Here is a 23348-nt window from a genome sequence, read left to right as displayed (position 1 = left end):
AAAGTCCGATCTCTCCCTTGCTTAGTTAGTGACCCATCCAAGGTCCGATCTAAGATGAAGATGCCTTTGCTAAGCAAAATGAACATTTTGAGGAACAATGCTTGATATTTGATGAAGTTGGGGTGATTGAGTAAGCAAGGCTAGCAACTTTTGAACACAATCAGTGCCCTAGAAAAAGCCAGACCTTTCTCAATCAATGCCCTCTCCAATCCACGACCTCATGTGCTCTTAGTCAGTGCTAGGTGAAATCCCCCGCCTAAGGTAGAAGAAGATGTTTAAGCCAAGGACCAAGCAAATGATGAAAAAAAGACCAATCCAAAGCATTAACCGAGAAACGAAGATTAAAGAAGATCATCAAGTTTGGAGACTCAGACGATGAGCCCAAGAAGTCTGAACTTTCTCAGTTAGTGATCCCCATAAAGTCCGAAATTTTCCAGTCAGTGGGGTACCAAAAGTTCAAACTTTTCTTGCTCCCAATCAGTGACCTAGCAAAAGCCCGATCCATCTCAATCAATGCTTATGTAAAAGTCCGAACTTTTTGTGCTTATCAAAATCAACAATGAGAGGTATGTTAAAGCCCTTATAATCAAGAACGGCTTTGCCTAGCAAGTTAACATTTTAAATTCAAATTTGAAAAGGTGGTGCAAGTCGGTCTTTTCTCTTGAAATTATAAATTGCAAATCATTAAATGAAAAGGCAAGTTGGCCTTGGATTGAAACGATACACCCATCCATCGCTTATAAAGATATATTGATCATTTCATTTGATCAACAGACAATTTGCAAAGCGATCCCGTTCAAAGACAAAGCGAATGATCTCAATCAGGTGCAGCGATTTTCATTAAGAAGCAGTGACTCCATTCAATGCAAGACAATGTCAAATTCATCATTGCTAAGGCAGCGAATTCATTTTCAATCGGTAGCGATTTTGTTCAAGCATTAGGCGAATTCAACATCAAGATTAAGGGTTCCGCATTGTCAATTCATCCAAGAGTAAGCGAATTTATTGTTGCAGACCAGCAATATTGCATTATCAAAAACACTGATTATCATCAATAATTAGCGAATTCAAGACAAGCTTCAGCATTTAACATCATTATCACAGTGAAAGTGCATCAATACAAGGGCAATTTTGCCAAATTAAAGACCGATTGGAAGCTACCAGTAACTTTAGAACTTGTTTGCAGGTTTGGATCAGGTTATGCTTGATCATTTCTATTGAAATCAGACCTTAATTTGATGCTGGTACAGCTTCAGGCTTTAGATTTTAAAGAGGTTTCAGTCATGAGATGCTTCCTTTATCACATTTTTTTGATCGTCTAGCATACTTAAATGCACAATTTATTGAGATTGGATGATTATTTTCAGATTTAGACAAGTCTATGGTTTGTGTTTATGCCTGGGGTTTTTGTGATTCATCAAAATTTCAATGATCTTATATGGTTTGAGGATGAATTACTAACCTAGATGCATTTTAAGATATTATTAAACATTAAAGTTATATCACAACCCTAACTTAGATGCCTCTTTCAGGTAGAACATGGCAGCCTCTAAGGCAGGAACAGTTTCAAGGCAAACTCTTATCAAGAAGGATTTGAACGGAGTGATGCCCAAATCTAAAATCACATCATTTTGGAGCAATGTTGGAGACACTAATCTCGGACAAATTGACATGAAGTTCCAAGGTCCCTTATACACAAGCAAGCCATCCGGATTCTCAAAGAAGATGATCGAGAGCAAGATAGTGAACACAACAAGTTTCCTTCTAGCCATCCAATCCAATCAATTGATAGTTGAATGTGCCAGACATTATAAAGCCAACACTAGAACGGTAGTCTCACCTGATTGTACAGTACTTGCTTACCTATCCAAGACAACCATCGGTGAAGCCTTCCACATCCAAGATCATAAAGGCATGATCTACAAGAGCAAAGAAGGAGCGCAAGCAGTCTATGAGGATGATCCCGACAGACGCTTGGGTATAATCAACAAGTATTGGGTATCGAAGACCAGACCAGGCCTATCAAAGGTTCCTAGCAGGGTACATAGAATCAATTTCAAGGAAGAGTTTGGTGATTTGATCACTCTACTCAACCGAGTTACAAGAAGTCCTCAAGCATAGCAATTTGAGAATTGCATGTTCTATTTCATGGAGACAATATCAACCGGAAAAGAGAAAATCAATTGGGCAAGAATCATAAGCAATAATCTAGACATACAATTGAAGAGACTCCAGCGCACTGAGACATTCTACATGAGTTCATATCTCATATATTCACTAGCTAGAGCTCATGAATACGCAAGATTAATGTATAGAGGTCCAGTCGGAATGGGAGTTGGAGTGATGAGAGCATGAGTCATATACACAATTACACTACCCTGGCAAAGCACATTACAAGAGGGTATATCTAATTTCCCACGTTTACCTACATAAGAATTCAAGGATGCTCTTGTCCATCCTACATGCTACCATGTTATCCAACTGACAAGATAATATTGCTTGAGTTGGTGAGACAATACCACATATGACAAAGTGCAGAAGAATAGACACAAGACATGAATTGTTTTTCATGTCTCAGTCGGGCAATCATTAGAAGTGTGTCCATCCCTACAGGCAGCAGAGAAATCAAAAGAAGAGCTAAGATCCCGCTTCCTTATCCCATACTTCTCTAGAGAGAAATTTGATCCTTATGGCAATATGAGAAGAGCTAATGGAAGAAGGCATAAACATAAGCTACAGTTGGAAGATTGGATGAACACCTAGGATGACTTAGAAATAAGAAGAAAGATGTGCTCAAGGCTACCGATCGACATTGTCAAGATGTGCAAAGTCTTTGACATTCCAGATCAAGCACAAGATAGTGGAAAACACTTTCAACTAGTATACAAGCAAGAGAAAGGCAAAAAGGTAGAAGTCAATTGGATAGATGTGGAGATCACTAACTTGAAAGACTTGACGAAGCCAGCCTTGGCATACACCCAACGATGGGTGAACATCCAAATTCAAAAGTTGGAGAGCTAGAATGCATAGCTGACTTTCGAATTGATTGGAGAGACAAAATTATCCGATGAAGATACAGAAAGCACGAGCGTGAGTTGAAATGCCACCTAGTTAGCTCACTCAAGAGGATCAAAGAGAAAAGAAAATCATAAGGACCTTCACACAAGAAGCATAATTCAGGTTCAGGCCATCCTACTAGTACTTCCTCCACACATGAAGTGGAGATTAATCAAGCAGTCGGCTAGGAAAGTCAGCCACCCAGAGGAAGCATAGATCATGGAGTGAATGAATCCATGGAGTCTACAATCCAGAATAACAGATGTAAAAAGACAAACAAAGCAAAGCAACCACAAGTTCAAGACAATTCAGTTCCACATGAGCGAGATAATAGCAAAGAAGATAAAGATGCATATGTGGACATTGAGAATGAAGATGAAGAACTGACCTCTCCACCCTGAGAAGATCCACAACTCAAGGAGATACAAGTTGGAGAAGAGAGATCCACTATCCCAACATGGCTAAAGGAGAGACTAGCAAAGGAAGTCATAGTGATAGAAGAAGAACCTCTAGATGACTTAGATAGTTTCCTAAACAAAGCTCAAGAGACAACTGAAAAGAAGAAGGCTACTAAGATGTCAAAGATAACTAAGGACAATACAGGATCTCAAGTGATACAAATTGCCACTCCAAGAGCAAATAAGCTCGAAGGCGAAATCATAGAAAAAGAGGATGATTTGGAGCCTATTGACTTAGGTCCTCCCACTACTGAGCAGGAGATGGAAGACTTGAATGATACAGTAAAAACAATCCATGATATGTTGAAGCTAGAAATAAAGAAGAACAAGAAGCTAGAGAGAGAAGTGATCTTTCCATACCAAAGGTAATCTTTGAATAGAATCACTCAAGAAGCGATGAGGATTCTCATCCCCATATCCAAATTTTTGTAGCACACAAATGTTCCTTGGATGGAATCACTCAAATGAATAGGAGGGTTTTCATCCTTGAATCCATTTTACAGTTTTACCAAAGTGTTTTTGTCCTCAAGTAGAAAAGAATTCTTGTTCATTCTCCAAGAAATAGAATTTGATAAAATGAGCACATGTCTTCCCAAGCCTAGGTCCTCCTTTTATTATCCTTTTACAAAAGTCTCTTGAAAGCATTTAACCAACTTACCCCCATTCTCAAAGTTGTATCCATTCATCAAAATATTATACTTATTCTATAATGGTCATCTTAGTTGTCATCTTCAATTCTATTTAGAGGTCTCTATTTTTAGAGTCTGTTGTTAACAGGTAGTTTCTATTAGAAACACCGTCTTGTAATCTCTATTTAAGGAGCCTTTGTCTCCTTTGTTTAACATTCAATAATTTAAGCAATTAGATTTTCATGGTATCAAAGCGGGTCGAAGGGAATTTTTTAGGATTTGGCGAATTTTTTAATAAAAATTAGTAAGCCGCTACCTAGAATTTATTTCCAGAAATTTTTTCAGTTTTAGTTATAAAAAAATGTGGGCTTTCTTGCAAACCAAAGGAGTTTTTATTTCTATTTACTACTCGTGACGGCCACGAGTAAAATTTTTGAACAGACTGGGGGGTCGCGATTCTTGAATGCAAAAATACGGATTTTTTCTGTGTTTTGTTAGCCACGGCTCATTTTTATCCTTGCGCCAACAGTCTCTATTTTTTCGCAATTTTCTACAAAATCACAATTTTGGGTTTCACGTGCGAACCTTTTTTTTGCCACGCGTTTGTGTTTTTCACGGCATGTTTGTGTTTTTCACGGCGCGTTTGTGTTTTTCACGGCGCGTCTATGCACTACACCGCAATTTTCTGTGCAGTTGCCTCTGATTTCTTGTGTCACGATTTGTATTTCTTCTACCTAGGTTTTTTTATGCGACCAGTGACGGCTTCAGGAGTTCTATGCACAATTTTGAGAGAAAATCATGGTGCTAAATTTCATTGAGTTTTCATCCGACCTAGCTTTTCACGATTTTATAATTTTTTTAGGTTTTTTAATTGTTTCCTTTAAAAAAAAATAATTGTGGGTTTTAATAATTTTTCCTAAAAAAATGTTTGTGGGTCTTCATGATTTTTCTTAAAACTTGTCTATGAGTTTTTTCGATTTTCTCCTTAAAAATCGTTTCATGGGTTTTCTGATTTTTCTCCACAAAAAATCATGGGAGGATTTTGCCGCATGATGTTTAGTGTTTTGCTGCACAAAGTTTTTTCGTGTTGGGTTTTGATCGATTTTTCTCCTCGAAAATCATGTTTCATCCGCAATTCACAAAGTTGCTTGTTCGCGTGGGATTTTATTATTTTTAGGTTTTACCATTTTTTCCACAAAAAAAGATGATTTGTAAATTCAATTTTAAGGGTTTGACGGTTTTTTCCACAAAAAATGTGATTTGTTGCAATCTATTTTGGGTCGCACCTGGAGTTGCTAGGCGAACATCTGCAAACGTGGTATCTTGCAATATGTTTTCAAGTTGCTGGAGCTAAAAGTGTTCATCTGCAAAAGTTTTTGCGGTTTTCAACAAAATCGTGTTTCTTGCTCTTTGGAGGGTTTGTCGATTTTTAATCAAAATCATGGTTTCAAGGTTTTTTTGGCTCAGTAATTTGTGTGTGATGGTTTTGTAATTCACGTGTGAGGGTTACATCGGGTTGGACAAATTCTGGTACTCTTAGTCATTAACATTCTGCAAATCCAAGGAGGGTCTCAGCAGTAGCAGAGTATTCTGAAGAGAAGGCGCGGCCTTCTTTGCGTTTGCGATCAAAAGACTTGCAATGTCTTATGTAGGGTAGTGACTACAATGACCATTAAAGGAGTGTATTAAAATAAAATTATATTTATTCTATAATGGTCATCTTATTTGTCATCTTCAGTTCTATTTAGAGTTTGTTGTTAATAATTAGTTTCTATTAAAAACACCATCTTGTAATCTCTATTTAAGGAGCCTTCATCTCCTTTGTTTAACATTCGATTATTTTAGCAATTAAGTTTTCAGAATGCACTCCAAACTTGATATCTATAACCCATCTAAAAGATTTCACTTGCTCCCAAAGGAGATTGCACATCTCGTGAATTCAATGCTTCCAAAGCATCATACCTTTGGCCATCGGCTATCTCCCTCCACATATCTTTTGTAACACTCTTGAGAGTAAGAATATTGTTAATGTTTGAATAGTTGATAAGGCTATACCAACAAGTATTCAATGAAACCCCACTAAATGTTCCACCTTTGTCCTTGTTATTAGATGTCTCAAAGACACACCCGGGTCTCATATCTTACGTGTAGACAACCTTGAGCAAAAGGATATAAATTTCCTTTTCTACAAATTGTATTAGTTTCCTTTGTTCCAATCTTATGCTACTTTCCATGATGACCAAAGGCTTGCCATAAACCTTTTCTAAAATCAATACCTTCATGCCATAAGTTATAATCATGAAGATAATTAAATTTACCATCAATTGCTGATTTGAAAATCTCAGCAAGCTGAAAACCAACATTAGTATTTGCTGAGGCACTTTTCTTGCATGCATGCCTCTCAACAAGGTCATTTTGGAACTCGGCCTTAAACTTCTTTATTTGAAACGTTCTTTCATATTTTGAATTGTCATAAGAATGACCTTGTTGTCCTCATTTTTGTTTCCAAAAATGAAGGACCACTACGGTGAAATTTTTGTGAAAAAATGAAAAATTTTACTCTATGGCATGCTTCCCGAGGCAGAATTTTGACTAATCCTTGGACTGGCTTAATCCTCAGTCCATTCTCGAACTACGTTTCGAATTTCGTCCAATTCTGGGTTCATTTGCTATGCCTTTCCTTCAATTTCGGGTTTTAAAACCCAGACTGCAAGTGGAGAATTTTCTTCAAACTGCAAGTTTTAATGATATTCATTGTTATGGTCTTTGTAGGGGAATTTTTGATCAATTACATGTGCACTTTTGTTTTAAATATGTCACTTGTAATTTATTTTACGTTTCCCCTTTAATGTTTTTATCTTTTTATTGTTTTTTGGTCATTTTTAATTAAAATAGGGGTTTTTTTGGCTCAACTGCAAGTAAACTTGCAGTTTGTTCAAAAAACCCCTACTTTAATGGTTTTCGCATGTAATAGGGATTTTAAATCCCCATTACATATGTGCAAGTGTTTTTTACTTGTTGTAGGGATTTTATTTCCCCCTTACAAGTATTTTTAAACTTGCAGTTTGTCATCTAAAACCCGATTTTGACATAAAAGTGCATTTTTGACAATTTTAAACTTGTCATTTGTCCAAAAAAACCCGATTTTGGCTTGATGAATGAAAAAGTGAAAAATTAAACTTGTCATTTGTCTTTTAAAACCCGATTTTGGCATGAAAGAGGGAAAAGTGAAAATCGAACTTGTTGTTTTCTATCTAAAACCCGATTTGCTTCATTTTGAACAAATCGAACTTGTCTTTTGCTCCAAAAAACCCGAAATGCAAGGGAAAAACGATTTTTGACCTTTTCAAGGCGAATTTTGTGGAGAAATTGTTGGAGGAAAGAGGCGTTTTGGTTTGCATCCTATCTTCATGCATTGTTGGACATCTCTCACGCCATTTGGAGGATACATTTGCTAGTTTTTTGCCCTAAATCAGCAACCACGTTTTTTTTTAATGCCACATTTTGAGGGGTTAAATCTTTGACAAATTGCAAACTCCTAAATCGTTTTGCCCTTTCTCACCTAGGCGTGGAGTTTGGGAGGAGTTTTAAGTCATTTAATGATGCCATATCCATTATGCAACAAGTGCCACGTTTTTTCCTAACGTGAAACATTATGGCTGCGTTTTAGAAGTATTGAATGCCACGCATCTTCTAGAACATGGATCGTTTTAGCTTGAAGCATCAAGGCGTTGAGGTTTAAGAAGCATTCAAGCATTTTACATGACATTTTGCCCTTGCTTGGTACCACGTTTTTCCATATAAGACATTCTTGCAAAAACGTGTAAAGGGTTTGGCATTGCGGTTTGATTTTGATAGTCCGGTTTTGCTTCTTCATCTCAAGAAGTATTGCATTGTAGAAGAAGCATTTTGCATTTCTAATAAAGGTATGTTCTTCCTTTCTTCTCTTCTTTTTATTATTTTCTTGTTTTCATTTTTTTTTTGGCATGTGATGTTCTTCCCCTAAAAATTGGTTTTCGTGAAAGAAATCTTCCCTTTGAAATGCAATTGTTAAATTGCATTATTCTTCTCAAAATTCCATCTTAGCTTGTATTCGGGATTTTTAATCTTGATTACAAGTTCGCTGGAAATTCTTGTTTTTCCCCTACGGTTAAGGAATTTAATCATTTTTGGTTAAAATTCCAAGCTTGAAAAGTGTGAAATACCCCTCTCTTGCAAATTCGGGTTTTGAAAACCGGATTACATGTTGAAAAGATCTTCCCATTTTCATGAAAATGACTATCCCAGATATTCCCGTTTCTATCCATTCACATTCCCCATATCCGTACTTTCCATTTCCGTCATTTCCCGCAAATCAAAATCCCATTTTTCATCCATTTCTCCATTTTCGAATTTACAAGTGTACTTGTATTCGGGTTTTAAAACCCTGATTGCATGTATGTACTTTCCAACTTGTATACTTGCGAAAATTCTCCCAGGATCCGAAATTGGTCAAAGTCAAGATTTTCCCATTTCTACATATCTTCCCTCTTCCTCTCACAAAACCGTGAAATTCAGAGATCAAAGTTTTACCCATTTGAAAAAGAAAGAATGATATTTGCAGCTGATTATGATGTGGCCTTAACTCTTTTAAGTCTTCATCACAGCATTCCAGGTTCACAATCAATGTCAGATTTGCCAGCGTCGCCAACTCCAAAGAAAATGAAATACAAATATGACAAATACCAGAATGAGGTTACACCTTCCCAGGTATCTTCTCCATTGGATCGCATCAGGGACACAGAAATAGGGCACGTTGATATGGCAGAATTCATTCACAGGGTAGAAGATCCACAGGATAACAACTTGCAGCGGCTGTTGGACAGCCATATCCATCATGCATCTTCTTTCCCAGTGGCTGCCCTAGAACCTGAGTTTGTTCTCGCATGCGCCCATCATTTTGACAAAGAGTCAAGAGTCATCAAAAATGATGATGGCGAAGCTATAATTCGACTTGATGCGGATACAATCGAGAAGGTCTTCAAAATACCTCCTGCACCTGTTTATATGGAAATTACCAAAGAAAGTGCAGCAGAGTATTATGTGAAAAAAGAAAAAGATTGCAAGCGCCACATCAATAGGTGGATTCAAGAGCCACGTCCTTCCTTCTCAAGATGGGCAAAGTTGTACCGTTGTGATTTCAAGTGGGAGATAGGAGACACCATCACTCTTCTCAGCAGAATGTTGGGCCTTGAGCACTCCAATGTCTTTGAGCCATGGATGTATCAATTCATCATGTTCATATGGCAGTCGCATCACATTTCATGGGGTGAAATCATCAGCGATGCTTTGTGCGAACAACTTGCAGCGGTTCCTACCACTATGACCTTCTTCATGAATTCTTATTTGGTATATTTAGCAGCATCACTTAGACACTTTCCAGGTCTTTCTACCAAGGGTGATCGCTCGCTTATACCAGTTTGGGAATATTATGACCAGTTGCCTATGAAACCTAGCAGACTGCATTTCAGAAGAGTCCAAGATGCATTCTTTGGATATTTTATGTGTCAGTTTGATAGAGATCTCAGAAATAAAAGAGTATCAGATGAGGCATGGGTCAAAGTGTCTGAGTATGGGTGTTTATTCCTGCAATTTCCCACCTTCACCTACATGAGGATTGGGTGCTATGATGGACAGCCATACATGCTTCCAAGATACCCAACCGATAAGATAATTCTTATGGAGTTGGGAAGACAGATTATGGCTGTTCATACTCTTCAGTCTGCTAGACACAAGGTTGGAATGGGGATCTCCAGTACAAATCCATTGAAAATTGGTCGATACTCCCTTGTCACATCTGTGAAGGCTAAGGCCATGGAGGTTGAATTGCAGGAAATCAAGCTTAAGAGGTTCAAACCTAGAGCTGATTTTGATTATAGAGGTATGAAGGAAAAGATCAAGAAATCCTTTGTGCATGTTCATCGCATTGAAGACATCTGGGCAGATCTCCGCACAGAAGCCAAAGTTCTAAAGATGGATTACTGCAGGCTCACTGTTGAGCAAATTGTTGACTTGAACTTGGCAGATATCCCACAAGATATTCCCACTTGCATTCAGTTATCAGAAATTGATACTTCCACTTCTAGTTTTGAAGAATTCATGAGGCAATCTTCATGTCCATTGGTAACTGAGCAAACCGTGGTCGCTATTCAAACAGATATTCCTCCTAGGGTGACCACAGTAATTCAAACAGAAACTGCTTCTCCTTTGCCTACAGCTGCTACAGGAAGTGAGTTGATGACTTTGCCTCCATGGCTTAGTTCTTTCACCCCGAAAAGAAAGAAGCAAGAGATCTCACCTGATGCCTTTGACTACCAGCAACTCAAACAGTCCAGATCCAAAGTTGCTAAGAAGGCGAAGACTATTTCTAGGGTAACTGTTGATAGCAACAAGATGAAAGTAGCTGAAATTGTGGAACCTATTGCAGATAAACCACTTGATGAAATGTCAGCTGCTGATTATAAGGTTACAAGGGTAGAATTGGGCAAGCAAACACATGAGGTCATTAAACATGATGCTCAGTTTTCTGTTGCTTCACTAGTGCAAAGGTGTGACGATCTTCTTGCAAAGAAAAACAAGCTAGAAGAAGAAAACCGACAGCTCATGGCAGCCATTCATAAAATCACAAAACCTGCTGTTGAAGGGAGTAACTCCATAGGTTCTTCTAGTTCCCAAGAATCGATTCGTGGAGTGGAAAGGGCTGCTCAGAAAGTACAAGCACTGGATTCCTGGGTTGATCAGCTTCATGATCAATGCGTGCAAGTGATTAAAGACATTTTTCAAATAATGTCTAAGCTAGAAACCATTGAGGAGAAATTGGATCAGACTTCTAACACTTTCAAAAAGAATCTGGAAAGTGTTGAGAAAAGTCTGGCAATCTGGCGTACCATGCCCCAACAACAGCTCAATATCCTGCAGGATCACGCCATCATCTCTTCCAGGGTCATGTACTTGGAATTTGAAGAACTCATGGAAAACAAGACTCTTGTTCTTAAATCCCTCATCGAAGAGATCAGTGATGCAAGGAGATTCCGGGATGAAGTTTATCAAGGTATTGTCTCACATTGTGAAAGGGCCTCTTGCAATATAGTAAGTCAGGATGGAGAGCTGATTCCAGAAGAAGAGGTTCTTGCGGATTTACAGATGAGGATTCATGGTGAATGGAGGAGTGAACAATTCTCGGCAGTTTCAATTCAAGCATTGATGAAACACCAAGCCTTTTTGCATGAGATCCAGTCCATCCTGGATAAAGACAATTCTGCACTCCTCCGCCGTCACGACACTATTGTGAAGACTATGGTTGTTGCTAAGAACACCCATGAACCGAATCCCGAGGAACTACAAGAGCAAGCATCCGGAAATTTCAAGGATTCGTGTCTTCACAAAGTTCAACTTAAGTGTTTTTCAGCACTTAGTTGAATCTTCTCTCTTTTTGTAATTTCTTAGTTGTAATTTTGTTTTGACAAGATACATGTAAAAGTAATTTATGTAAAATGCAAGTTACACATTACTTGTACTTCTGTAATTACATGTAAGGCAACTACAAGTTGTGTCCGATTAGGACTGAAGTTGGAATAAGTCTTAGTTAGTTAGAGTAACTCTTAGTTAGTTAATGAAGTCTCAGTTATTTATTGAATGAGTCTTGGTGGTTGAGAGAATCTCTCAAGTTAGTTAGGATCCTCCCACCTTTTTCTCATGGCTCCTATTCTATAAATACTTGAGAGGTCCATTGTAATTTTTATCTTTTGGAAAGCAAGCAAAAACTCTGCCAAATTTACAGCAAGAAGTCTTTGAGCTTATGTATGTGAATTGAAGGTTTTGAAGAATAAGAAAGAAGGATTACTCAAGTTTTGAGTCTTTGAGCTACATGTTTGGGTTTGAATCTTTTATTTCTTCTATGCAAAGTGTTTCTAAAGGAGCTTAGTCCAATCTGATTTGAAGTCTTTGAGCTGCAAGTAGAGAAGATTAATTAAAATAGGAAACTCTCTTGAAGGAGCAGCAAGTCTTTGAGCTTGCGTCTATTCTTGAGGAAAAATTACTATTTGATAAGAAATAGCAGCAAGTCTTTGAGCTTGCACTAGTTCTTGTCTTTGTGTTAAAAGAATAGATTATTTCAGTCTTTGAGCTATTATCTTTTATTCGTTGTAAAATTTAGTATAGCAAAAGGGTAGATAGGACTTCCAATAGTCAAGTCTTTGAGCTTGATATTGTTGTCCCGTCCCGAAGGAAGTGACGGAAGTCTTTGCGCTTTCAGGAAACTTCATTTCCTTTCTCTTATTTCACTTGAAAGTGGTTACTGCTGTTATTCAATCGCTATCCTTTTCTGTGAAGAGAAAAGGATATTGTCTTTCTTGAAAAAAGAAGAAAGATTGCTGTCCCATCCCATTTTATTTTCCAAGTTGTAGTTAGATAGGGGGAGCCTTCCCTTAATTAGGAGAGTTTTTACTCATGTGCTATGGTTGAAACCACAATTTGGTATATTTCCCCAAGTGTACAAAATTTTCAACCAACAGACCTAATATCTTATCTTATTCTTTTAATCCCTTAGAAAAAATTGCATCAACTCCACTATATTGAAGACTTAGAAATTTGGAATTAACAAAAAGATCCTCTCCAATTTCTTGCAACACTAATTTTTATTCATTTTCCTCCATCACAATTTCTTTCTTAAACCTTTGAGATTCTAAGGACTGATGAATTATCGCACTTGGTTGTTGCCAAATAACTTGCTTTTCATGATCCATGCAAGCAAGTGCCATTTTTCTTGAGTGTCTTATCAACTTAGCCTCCTTAGCCCTTCTTAGCCATTCATCACACATTATCTGAGTCATCATTGTATCTTCTATGCTTGTCTATAATGTGGTTTATTTTTTTATAGGAACAAAAAATCACATTTGTTGCTTCGACATTTTTATGTGGATCACTAAATGCAAAAAGTGTAGCATGAGTGTCATCATTCCAAAAGTGCTATGTTGAGTCATTTGTAGCCATCATATGTGCAACAAAAGAATATTTACTTCCTATGTACATTTTGTGTATATTGAGTTCTTCCCTCAGGTACCCTATGCCTGCTCCCAAACGACATGGGTTTGAGAGTGACGAGGGGCTTAGCCACCCTAGATTCCCTATGGGTATGCGTGTCACATATCCACAAGGAACATAGGGCACTCCTTGGGCATTCCCAGGGGCTACCACAATCAGCCGCCTAAATATATAAAAAATAACACTTATAAAAATGAGAAGTGCATAAAAAAACCCTAAAAGACCACCCAAAGCTAAATTTCCCCCCTATGAAACTTCATTTCTCTCCTAAAACACATTGCTCAACCATTTTTCCTCATTTTTTGCATTTTGATGGGTAGCTGGTTTTTTCAAAGGAAATCTATCACAAAGTGTCAAAGGAGCGAAGATAAACTTGCACAAAGGATATCTAATCATCTAAGGTAAGCATTTTAACTGATTCTTTAGTTTTTTAACAATTTTTTTCAATTTTTAGGTGAATTTTTAAAAAAATTTAAATTTCTTTTTTTCTTTTTTAGAAAAAATAAACAAGTTTCAATATTTCTTAATATGTTTTTTGGTGTTCATTTTGCACTTTCATTAGTTTATATATATTGTAGGGATGCATTTATTCACTTATTTTTTAATTTGAAATTTCATAATTTCTTATAACAACAAAATCAAATTTCAATCTATTTGGAATGGCCACTAGTTAAAGTTCAATGCGTATTGATGCAAACAAAAAATTTAAAATTGATCAAGCATTTCCTTTATGGAATTACATTACAATGCTTGAACAACTTCCAAAAGGTAGGGCAATCCTTTGGAATTGTGGTGAGTAAGGAATCCAATCTAAGAGATTGTATAGTCAAGTGAAAGCTCATTATGTGCACTGTTGTCACAATTTTTGGATTTTTAAAAATTTAACAACCCCTATGAATTTCTGCTCAAAATGTGTCATTTTTGTCTCTAAAGCACGTTTTACAAGGTGCAAAACTCATATTTGTGAGTGCCACATCATCAGGGGATGCATTTGCCATTGTTGTCCAAGTTTTGGTTGATTTTTACCTTCATTTTCTTATCTTTCTGTGCAATTTCGGGTTTCAGAGCAGTCACTGCAAGTAGGGGATTTTTTGCTTGAAATTTGTGATTTAAAGGCTCTAGGGCATGCTTCCCAAGGTGGAAAGTCTACATTTCTTGATGGTAAATCAATCACGAGCTTATCTTTCATCTCTGTGAAAATAGCCTTCATTTTAGCCATTTTTTGTGCAATTTCGGGTTTTAGAGCAATCACTGCAAGTGGGGGTCTTTTTGATGTCATTGCAAGTTAACTCACGCAAGTGGGTGTATTTTGGATGTCATTACAAGTAAACTCACTTTATGTTTCTTTTTTCACTTTAAGTGTTTGTAGGAACTTTTTGAGGTGATTGCAAGTAAAAAAGAATTACAAGTTTTTCAACTTGTAATGAGTCTCCCAAAACCCGAAATTGCCTTTAAGTCAAAAAGTAACTTGTAAAGTGACTTTTGAAACCCAAAATTGGCTTTAAGTCATATTTCAACTTGTAAAGTGATTTTAAAAGCCCCATTACGTGTTATTTTCAAAAAGCAACTTGCAATGGGTCATAAAAAACCCAATTTGGATGCAATGAGGATTACAAGTCATTTTAAACTTGTAATGAGTCACCCAAAACCCGAAATCAGTTTTGCAACTGATTTTTACTTGCTCTTGCTCATTTAAACCCCTATTGCAGGGATTTTTGGCATGAAGAACACTTGGCAAGGTCTGCAACTTTATTGAATCCCCATTTTTGCTCTACCTTCGCCCCGTTTCCTCTTTATTATGCCCTCAAGTTTCATTTCGGGTTTCGAAAGGTTGATTGCAAGTTCATAATTCATGGCTTTCATTACTTACAGTCGGGTCTCTGAGACTCGATTGCAAGTGATTTCAAGAGTTTTAAAACATTGTTTGCTTCCACAAATTCCCATGTTCTAAAGACAGATTATGAAGGTTTTCCCACAAGATTGCAAGCTTATACCCAATCAAAGTGCTTACTTGCAATCGGGTCTTGAAGATGTAATGTTCTCTTACTTGCAGTCAGCCTTCCCAAACCCGAAATTGGTCCAAAATGCACTCAAAAACACGTGAAAATGAATCTCTAGGATCCAATTACAAGTGCAAACTTGTATTTTCCCATTGCACATATGAAGTTACATGTTCGTTATCCACAATTGCAAGTCAATGGTCTTGTTTTTCTACAAGTAATGCAATCCTCAAAACGCGAAATTCACTTGTGAGCCCATTTTTCCATCAATTTATCCCTTCCCTTGTCAGTCTTGTTTGCACACACGATCAATCAGACCAACAAATCAAGGCATGGGCATTGTTTTATAACAATTCCATCTTGAATAAGGTGTTATGGGTTCTTCATCAATGAACAAAAGAAGAGATACAACAGTAATTCATGGATGCAAATTATAGAGTGCTTTCAAGACAGAGATGGTCACGACATGAAAAGAGGAAGGCAACCCTTTCCCTCCTGAAGAAATGGTACTACCCCGAGCATATGATAAGGTTGAAGTTCATTGGCCAAGGACACAAAGATCATTAAGGATGCAAATTCACATTCCGATTCGAGATGTCTTCACTAATCCTGAATACTTCAAGATTTATCATCCTGAAGCAACATGAAGATCATCACAGAAAAAAGATGACGTAGTTAGATTCGTGTCTTCGGACACAGAAAATAGTTTCAATTGTGTATTTGTAATTTTGTATCGACAAGTTACACGTAAAACAAGTTTTGAAATTGCAAGTGTCACTTTCACTTGCATTTTTGTAAAATGCAATTACATGTAAAGAAACTACAAGTTGAGTTAGATTAGGACTGTAGTTGGAATAAGTCACGGTGGTTGAAAGAATTTCTCAAGTTAGTTAGGATCCTCCCACCTTTTTCTCAAACTTCCTCCCCTATATATATAGGAAGGGGGCCTTTTATATCTTTTATCTTTTGGCAATGCAACAAAAATTATGTCAGTTTGTATGTGCACTCTAAGACTTTGAGCTTAGTTGTAAATCAGATTGCAGTCAATTAAAACAGGCAAAATGCTTTCAAACTTTGTGTTGATTCAAGGTGTCATGTGACGACATTTTTTGGAGATTGATTGTGAGTTTTGCGATGTCATATAAGAGGGATTCAAGTTCAATCTAGCAAACTTTGAGCTGCTTATTTCGTTTGGAGTTTTAGATTGGTTTTTAGATTTGATATTGCAAACTTTGAGCTGCATGTCACGTTTGATACTATTATAGGACGCTCAAGCAAAGGGGGTAACTTGCAGACTTTGTGCTTCTTTTATTTTCTATGTTTGTGCATGTAGTTAGACTTTGAGCTGCTACATATTGTGCTTGGTTACCAGAAAATCATCTAAAAAGGTTGATAGGAGAGTAGATAGCTGAAGACTTTGAGCTTTCTTTTTGTTTTTCCGTCCCGAAGAAGCAACGGAGGACCTTGTGCCTTTATGAAAACTTTGCTTCTTTATTTGGTTTACTTCATTAATCATTTGTGCTTTCAGCTGTGACTCTTTTATGAAAGAAGAGAAAAGAATAAGTGTCTTTTCTGAAAAAAGAGAACAATACAGAGTTTCACCAATATTTAGAATAGATTTAGAGTTTATTTCTGAATTGATAAAGTAGAAAGCAAAGGGGGAGCCTTCCCTTTGAAAATAGGAGAGTTTATCTCACACACTTGGCTGAAACCACAATTTTGTACTTCTTCCTAGGTGTACAAAATTTTCAACCAACATGCACAAAGTGGGAAAGGGATTAGAATATGTTAAGGGTGAACTAAGATGGGATTGCCAAAAGAAAAAAAATCATGGTATTCATTAAGGAACAAGAAGAAATTGATGTTGTGGGTGAAAGAGCCAAATTAAGATCTCATCCATTAGAAAAGAAAACATTAGTGAGTTTACCTATAGATACAATAATGAGCTCCCACCATCCTTTCTTGGAGACACCCTTTATGCAAGCAGAAGATTCCATTCCTTCCCACAAAAGAGGTCCATTGGATAAGTCATTTGAAAATGAAGCAAGAGACAGGAAGTTGCATTTATTCCAATAATCTTTCTTTCAACTAAGTGAGATAATCATATTGGCGGGAAATAGTGGCAGCAATCAATAGTGTGCACCTTTTGGTTTCATAGGTCCTAGGTATGAAAAGGTGCACACCACCTTATTGGCAAGAGAAAAAAAAATTATGGAGAAATTGCTCAAATCAATTAGGGATTCTTGGACAAAAACAGGAGTGTCTATTGTTTCTAATGGATGGAAAGATTGCAAAAACCAACTTTAATAAATATTATTGCAATGTTCCCCAAAGGGGCAATGTTATTATTGGCAGATGATTGCGAGGGGCAAATCATAGATACGGAATACATTCCTAAAATCCTCATCGAGTCCATAGAGATGGTGGATCCTGAAAATGTTGTCCTAGTCATTATGGAAATTACGAAAAATTGCATGACTACGGGTGCTTCAGTTGAGGTAAGGTATGAACACATTTTTTGGACACCATGCACCACACACTCCCTTAACTTGGTGATGCAAGCAATTGGCACTCAAATAGAGGGGGAGAAACACTTTATATCATGAGGGTGAGGAGATCCAAATATTTATGACAAACCACCATATGTCAAAAGAAATTTTCAAGAATTTCTCGAATTTGGAGTTATTGAAGGTAAGTTCAATTTAATTATTTAATTTTAAAATTTTGTTTATGCTATGTTTACTTATGTAATATATTCTAATGTGTTATTAATTTACTTTTTTACATGATCCTTGATTGTTGAAACCCAATTCACATCACATGAGATCATTTTGAGACTTGTGAAGGTGCGAGAGGCATTGGTTGCCATGGTTATTAGCAACCAATTGAGTATTTGGAAGCAATCAAATTCAACGAGGGCCCAAAAGGTCAAGTCATTGATTCTAGATGAGGATTGGTGGGCACGTATGGATTATGTCTTGCATTTCACTGAGCTTGTCATGAGTATGATCAGGTTTGTTGATACAAATCGGCCATGTTTAGGGGAAATCTATGATGGCATTGACTACATGATAGAAAAGATAAAGGTCATAATAGCACAAAGAGAGATGACCCCAAAGAAACATGTTTCCTTAGTGTGGGAAAAATCATTCATCACTGCAGGAACAATTTGAACACACTATTTCATCTGCTTGTGTCATGCCCCTCATAAGAAGAGAAGTAAATTATACTAAGCAGGTCACACTTACTAAATAATTAAAATGATACCATTATTGATTATTAAAATGATACAATCCATACAAATATAGAATGTAACTTTCCCATACATAAATGATAAATGACAAATATACAATGTAAGGTTATGATCAGATTCAAAATCACATTCAAATAATGTGAGTAAACCACACAATTATTATAACTTTATACAATTTTCAAATCTCTGCCATGAATTATATGTGCAGCATCTATAAATATAAAAATTCACAATAATATTGTCAGTATTTGGCCCTGCAAGAGTAGTCCTCAATACACCACAAATAGCCTTTTGTTGATGCTCAGAATTGGCCTCCAACTCAACTCAAAACAGGCCCATAAAGGAGCCAGAATAGAAAAAATGCACAACAGAAATAAAAAAGGCCCAATCAACTAGTGAAACCACCAATGAAATCACCGCCACTAAATCTCTTTTACACAGTTCAATCGCACAGCCAAAACAATATCTGAAATTGTCTACAAAATTGACTGTCACAGCTGGAAATCATCTACAAACAATCCCACAACTCCATAGGGCCCAGCTGCCTGAGTGGAATCCATGGAGGACCAGGCTCGAACCAGGACCGGAAGCGAACCAGGACCCGGATCCAAGCCTGCCCAGGAGAATCCAGTATCTTAGATTAAAAAGGGGGTATCAGTTAGTTTGAAAATAAATAATTTATTATGAAGGGACGCGTCACTTAGGTGGAGTTGTATCTCTATTGTGAGTGACTCTTCAGCCCATTTTGGGAGATTATAAATAGGATGGGCTTACTCTTGGGAAAGGCATTGAATGATTGGAAAATAACATTTGATCTGAAATCAGAAATTCAGAAAAATAAGAAATTGAAATCTGATCCGGATAAGAAGGCAATAAGAAATTAGAATTATACAGAAGTGATAATTTGAATTATAATGCAGTAAGATACAGAAAACTTTATATTTCTGCAGTACTTGGTTTGCCACATATTTGAATCCAATATTTATTAGTTTGTGAATTTAGAAAAGAACATATTTATTTATTTAATTAACTTGCCAATCCATCAAGAATCTTAGGATTAGTAATTATTCATTTGATTTTCATAAAGCAACCATATTGGGAATTAGCAAGGAAACATAATAGAGAGATGCAGGAGTACGGGTTCCCTCAACTAAGTAGACCACCCATTGAGCTGGATTGCTTGTGGGCCAAGAGGTTGGGTTGACTTGGTTGGTTGTTTGGCATTCTTGGGCTTAGTTGTGGATAACAATCCCCTGGCGCCCTATTGTGCTTTCCCCTCAAGTTTCTAATATGGTTGGTTATTAAGAATAAGCTATAGTGTGGATGTTTACAATAAGAATCTTAATTATCATTTTGTTTGATGTTAATTGATTATTTGCCTAAACTCAATTACTATTGTGCAATAAAGTGAAAGAATACTCTTGTGAATAAATTGCATTATTGGATTTGTTATCTTTGGGCAAAAATCAGGTACTCCCTCAATAGTGGACATTGCAATTGGTATCAGAGCATTGTTCCTGCCAGCCTGCTGGACAAAAGATTGTTGATGCATGTAAAGGCCCCCTGTCCTTTCTGCACTAATTACTCACTATGTAGAGCTTGGCAGTTTGTCAAGCAGTTGGCATGTGTTCATTTGGGACTGATTTTCTGAGTTTACTACAAAATTTCTTCCCAAGCAGACTTGAGGAATTTAATCAAACAGTTATCATGCACAAACCTTCTGATCTGATTTTTTCTTTTTGTCAGGTTACTGATGTTTTGTTGAACCTGGTGCGTTTCAAAGTTTGAAGGTTTCCTTGAAAAAGACATACAATATGTACTTCACAGAAACTTCTAAGTCCACTAGGAATTATGACAAACAGTTAGTGCAAGTTCCATAATAGACATTACATATAATACATGCATTCATTTGAATCAACTATGTATAACTTTTTACAAACCATCGTGGTTTCCAGCTTCCAGTTTAGTCACACACTCATGAATTGTAAGAACATTGGTAACTTTAACAAATTTGATATCAATATTCATTTGACTGTGTCCAAGAAATAATCAACATTTTTAAAAGAACCTGGTTAATTTGCAGAAGATCTGAAATTACAAGTAACTGCTGTGACTGTGAAGTCGCTGTGGAATTCGCCCAGCAATGCCCACACTCCAGGACCAATCCAGTTCACTGTCACAGGCTTCAATCAGACTTAGCAAACTATCATTCAACTGGCTCACCGTCCTGTAACTGCTATCACTAAGTACGGCACCCGCCTACAACAAATTCCAGACCTGTACGGTGTCTTGTGCTACCCATAAACCCGTACGGCCACCCTGAAAATTAACTACAGTCCTGTACATTGCTGCTGTAGCCCTGGCTGGACTGTATGGCACTTCTGTACCCTTCCCTGAACGTGTACGGCATACCAATGAATACCACAAACCAGTTCGACCACCCTCCAAAAGTTTTCAGAACTGTACGGCTATCATAAGCTTCTAAGTTTGATGATTTTTAGCAGTGTAATGGGGTAGACCAGCTAGCAACAAATATAACTCAGGCACAATCCTCTATTTACTCCAACGAGCCCTTCCTAGGTGCCAAACTTCAAAATGGGAAATACATAGCTGTGAGCAAATTCATATTTTACCTTTCCTCCATAAAATCCCCAGGCTGTATCTTTCAACAGTGTAGGGATTGCTGGCTAAGAGGGATTTCGACCTCAATGCCCAGAAACTCCAGAAATTACCAATACCAAGATACACCATTTCCAAGATGCCATTAATGCTCTTCAAACTCTCTTTTATAACTTCTTTTGGGCACGTTTCCCAATTTACCACAAATGTGGGATAAAAGAATGTTATAATAAAATAACATAACTCCTTATGTCTCCCATTTAAAGGGGACTTTTAATATTTTCCCTTTAAACATTAGTCCCAGCATTTAATAATCACTTAAGTTAAATATTTAAATTTAACTTCAGGAGCTTTTAATTAAATTGCCCAATTAATTAATGGCTCGTTAAATTTGCAAACCTGATGACAATTATTGATCACCATAAATACTGGCATTATAAAATGCATCAAATATTTCCTGCCACTGAGCCACAACTGACTTACTATAAATAGTAAGTATCTGGAAACCCTGTCGAAACACCTCCCATTTGGCCTGAAATTGAAATCGCCTAGGTCAAATCCCTCACTGATCTCTATAAGTCCTGGTTAGCCCTCGGGACCAAGGCCAAACAGGCTAACGACATATCATCTGACGTTAGGCTAAAATGGGGACATTACAATGCAACTAAGCCAAAGGGCTCGAAGGGCGTTGGAAAGAAGACAACTTACGACAACTAACAACAGTAAGAAAATGAGTAAACAATTGGGAAATGAATTAATCCAATGCTCTTAATCCAATGTTATGTGTTCCCTTCAAATAATTAGTCATAACAGTAAGGAAATATGGAATGAATGGTATTAATAAGTTGAAGTGAGTTGAGAATCAATTGAAACATATAACAAATCTAGGGACTCATAGAATATCAAACTGTCATAATCTTCAAAAATCCAAATTATATATAGAACCTTTAAAAACACACACACAACGGAAACTGTAAATCTTCACAATCTGAACATACCTCAAATCACAACCAAAATTTGAATCGTTTAACACCAAAGCTGACCCCTCAATGGAATCACTCAAGAACAGATGAGTGTTTTCATTCCCAAATCCAAATCTTTGCAATGCATAGGTGATACTTAAATGGAATTGCTCAAAAGAAGGGAAGGGATTTTGTCCTTAAATCCATTCTACCAGAAGGTTTTCATCCTCAGCCAAAGGAGAAAAGCTTGTGCTCACTCTTGAAGAAATAGAATTTAATAAAATGAGCATGTGTCTCCTCAAGCCCACCTTCTTTTATAATCTTTTGTTTGCTAATTTTAGCATTTTCTGTAAGTCTCTTGTAGTCCTTTTCCTTTTATTTTTGTATTTCATTTTGTCCTCTTGTCTTAGTGACACCTTATGGAGCAACTTGAGTTGCCTTTTAAAATCATTGGAAATATTACTTTACGAATTTCTTTATTTTAATAATAAAATATAAGTTGCCATTTTTAATATTTCAAGTAACTTTTCCACCAACTTAAATCACATTAATATATTATTTTCTTAGTTTAAAGAGGGGACTTTACAAATGTCTTGTTATTTGAGAAGGGGACATGACACATGTCTTGTTACCATTTTTGACCAACCTTTCATAAGCTTTGATATATTTGATTTGTTTACGCCTTTCATTTAAAGCACAAGTTTTTAGACTAGTGTTCTTTTTTTCTCCTAGTTGTCGGTGTCTATTCTGTTGGTGTTGGAAATAAGCCACACCTGGACCAATGATGGACTGGTCCAAGAGGGGCCAGTAGCTCAGTGGTAGAGCACTCCAGCAGCGTATGGAAGGTCCTAGGTTCGAGTCCTAGCTGGTCCATGTCTCAACATGGTATCAGAGCCAGGTCCAGGCTAGGAGCCCCAAGCACATGAGAGGTGTGGCTTAAGGGGGGGTGTTGGTGTTGGAAATAAGCCACAACCGGACCGATGATGGACTGGTCCAAGAGGGGCCAGTAGCTCAGTGGTAGAGCACTCCAGCAGCGTATGGAAGGTCCTAGGTTCGAGTCCTAGCTGGTCCATGTCTCAACATATTCTCTCCAGTGTGTTACTTTGGGCAAAGAACGCCCAATTTCTATCCCATCATGGGCATTTCTTTTATAATAAAAATTTAAACTTAATCTTATGAAAAATAATTTTTCTACGAATTTAATTCCTTTAGTCCATTTATGTTCTTCGACTTGAATAGGTATTTACCAAGTTGATCCCATATTCTCTACAGATGATCTAAGATATCTT

General features: G+C 37.0%; 1 protein-coding gene across 1 annotated transcript in view; it reads right to left on the bottom strand.

Annotated features, from left to right (window-relative positions):
- LOC131048483 (calmodulin-binding transcription activator 6) overlaps nt 1-23348 on the bottom strand; it is a 238453-nt gene that overhangs the window by 57555 nt on the left and 157550 nt on the right. The gene's annotated exons all lie outside the window — the stretch shown is intronic.

This window comes from Cryptomeria japonica, chromosome 2 (assembly GCF_030272615.1).
Source record: "Cryptomeria japonica chromosome 2, Sugi_1.0, whole genome shotgun sequence".
Taxonomy (NCBI): Eukaryota; Viridiplantae; Streptophyta; class Pinopsida; order Cupressales; family Cupressaceae; genus Cryptomeria; species Cryptomeria japonica.
This window is presented reverse-complemented; position numbering and strand designations above follow the sequence as displayed.